Source organism: Mchenga conophoros, linkage group LG15 (assembly GCF_057382185.1).
Source record: "Mchenga conophoros isolate Kocher_MC1m ecotype Shallow Benthic linkage group LG15, M_conophoros_male_GT1.1, whole genome shotgun sequence".
Taxonomy (NCBI): domain Eukaryota; kingdom Metazoa; phylum Chordata; class Actinopteri; order Cichliformes; family Cichlidae; genus Mchenga; species Mchenga conophoros.
In genome coordinates, this window is record NC_140540.1 from 39,337,526 (window position 1) to 39,340,922 (window position 3,397).

Below are 3,397 nucleotides of genomic sequence, written 5' to 3' on the forward strand. Positions count from 1 at the left end.
TTGTGTTAAAAAGTTGCACAGCTCGAGCAGTGTAAATGAAGTTGTTTCTTTTGGATAAAGTATTTTTTAAATCTCTTTGTCCTTGCCTGAGGGCAGCTGTTCAAACAGGTGTCTGGGGTTGGATGCTCTGGGCTGTTTTGAGGCAGCGGGGACTGCAAAGTTCCTGCAGAGAGGAGAGAGGGCATCTGATGGTCTTCTGGGAAGTGGTGATGACTATCTGCAGCATTTTCCACTCTGCCACTGTGCAGCTGCTAAACCACACACCGTTTCAGTATGTCAATATGCTCTCTATGGTAAAAGGACACAAGCAGTTTTTGGATGTGTTGGTTCTTCCTGGAAGTGAAGCCTCTGCTGTGCCTGCTTTCTGTCTGTGCTCCAGGTCAGGTCCCCTTTGATGTGCACATCGCAGCTCCAGAAGCCTGACACCCTTTCCACACATTCCCCACTGATGAAAATGGACCGAATTCCAATTTCCTTCCTCCTGTTAATCATCAGCTCATTGGTGTCGGTGGTGTTAAGGATCAAGTTGTAATCCTTTTACACCAACCAGACAGCTACTCATCCACCCCAGAGATGAGCCCCAGTACGGTGGTGTAATCCACAAGTTTGATGCTGCTGCTGCTGGACTGGGCGAGTATGCAATGGGAAGTAGGGAGGGTGAAGAGTAGGGGGATCCTCACAGAGCCCTGTGGGGGAGTCAGAGCTGAGACTGAGAGGTGAGGAGATGTAGTGGCCGTCTCTCACCCTCTGGGAGTGATCAGGTTTTTATCCAGAGGCAGATGGAGTGAGGCAGTCCCAGGTCTGTCAGTTTGCTCATCAGTTTGCAGCAAGGATGGTTTTAAATGTTGTGCTAAAGTCCCCAATAGTTAAATATTGCACACATACACAGCATGTACATAATGCAACTTTGTATCTATTTCAATACAATGCTCTTCCAGGCTGGCTGGTGTGTTTTCCCTTTAGTTTCAGGAAAAAGAATAAAAACTAAAAATAAATTTTTTTTTATCGTGCATATTGAGTTCTAAAGACATTTATGGAGTCTGAGTAAAGCAACAATGAGTGCAGAACAAACTGTACAGATGGATGAAGGCCGCTTATTCAACTTTTTAGTGGGCAGCCTGCCCGGTCTATGGGTGGGAGAGATACTAGAGAGAAAATAGCTGAGGGAGAGACAAGGTGGAGGAGCTCTCAGGAAGGTACTGGCCTACATTTGTTTTTCCAATTGGTGTGTTGTGCTGTCTACACTCTCATACACACAAACAATCACACACAGGTTAAAGTGAAAACACTCCACGTACACATATTTGCACACGGGTTACGTGGAGCTTCTGTCAGCTGAATGTGTTTCAGAAGGAGCAAAGGCAATATATCTTTGATTCGATATGGTCTGAATGTTCAAATTGGACAGACTGTCAGCAAAGTCTGCTGAATTTCAATTACTTTTCTCTTTCTACCACAGCAGCTGTCACCATAAGCCAGCAGTTTAAGTGTTCAATTTTAATTACACACGTGCGTTTGCCTGAATTTTTAATTATGCCTATCAAGTGCTGGTGGAACATTGACTGAAAAAGGCGAAATGAGTGCTCAAGGGGGACGGCTGTCTGCTCCCCATCTGACGAGAGGTGAGCGGCAGGCTTAGGGAAAAAAATCAAGCGCAGATAAAAACAACAGATAAGAAACACTGAAGGTCCACAAACACCGCGTCCTTCTTTGTGCTCGAGCTGGATACAGGTGTCAAGGAAAACTGGTCCTGTGGTTTTAATCAAAATGAGAAAATCTATCTTGTTACCATCCCAGAAAAGGTGAAACAGAGGTGTATTAGCGCATGTAGCATGGACAGCTACAACTGAAAACACCTGGCTGCTTGAAAAGCAAAAAACTAAAATGGTGTACCTGAACCTGTTGCCTACAGCAAACTGAAAGAGAGCAGATATTGTTTCAGAGTAAGCTATGCTGATTTTTTTTCTACTTTTCTCAATTAAATGTAGGTTTTGAATTTGATCGCTGCGATCTCTGCTGTCATGATTAAACTCTATGAAAAGCAGAAAAGAAACGAGCCTGTCATCTCCTCGCTGATTGTCACATTAACACAACAGGAACAGGCCACAATACGCTGCACCCTGCTGTACAAGAAAACACCATTCAAACGATTGCAGATGTTTACAAGGACAAGTGAATGAAGGCTGTCACTGATGACAAAGATAACATCATTACATTCTTGCAAATGTTCTGCTTATGGAGCTTTAACTGGGTGTGATGGCAAATTTGAGTGAGAGAAATGGGTCAGGCCTGGCTTGCAGCAGATAAACAAGAGCACAGACATGGACTGGTGTTATAACATAAGCGAGGTTGATCTGTATGCATTTTTATACTTTACGTAAGTAAACACATCCTCTTTTACTGAAGTGTTGGCAGCTTTACCTCCCACGCGCACACAAACAATAAGGACAAAGAATTTTAATAACAGCAAGACATTTTATTTAGGAAAGAGAAACACACAATGTAACAACATTTTAAAGATTTGATAACTCTGCTGCTTTCACAGGAAGACTTTATTAAATGAAAAGGGCATGTAAAGCTTTCTCATTTGGTTCCGTCAAGACAAATTTGATCTTTAGACATTAGCATCATCTGCTGAGGGGTTATTAAAGTGAAAAATACAGACAGCTGTTACTTTGGTAAGTATAGTGTTAGTACATCAATGCCATACACACCAGATTATTCACACTCTCCATGATCTCAGTCAGATTAACCAGGGTGTAGTTGCTTGTCTAAGTTTTGTTGTCACTGCTTGACTGCATCTGCACAAACTAATGACTAATTAAAAGCCAACGAGATGTCAAAGAGGCTCACAAACAGGGACAGACAGATGATGGATGCCTCACAATTGCATAAGTGCATTGGTCATTTAGCCAAACGAGCTAAAACGCTTTATACAAAGTCTGAGTGTTTGAAGGACAACAGAAACAACTGACATGGCAATGGATGCACGTAACACAGGAATAAGCACTCGACAATACCGATCAACTGACCAGTGACCCCGTCTGTTTCATGCATATTCAGCACATGGACAGCAGTGCAGACAAACAGTCGCTTGCACACTCGCAGACACGTGTTAATATGTCGTTACTGTGGAGGCTCTCCACTGTGAGTAAAGACACTAAAGCAAATAGGTAGGGGGAGAACCATGAAAGCGTTCACATCACCATTTAAAAGAAGGGAACGTGGCTAAAGCTAAAGCTAGCCAGAGCTCAGAGCTAGCCACAAGCTTGGTGTGAGCCTCGGTATGAGCAAAGGACCAAAGCAGTGACAGGAAAGTTGTGGAGTTGAGTGAAAAATAAAAAAGGATCACTGTTGGTAAATTTATATGCAAAATGATCTAAGAAACTGACATTAG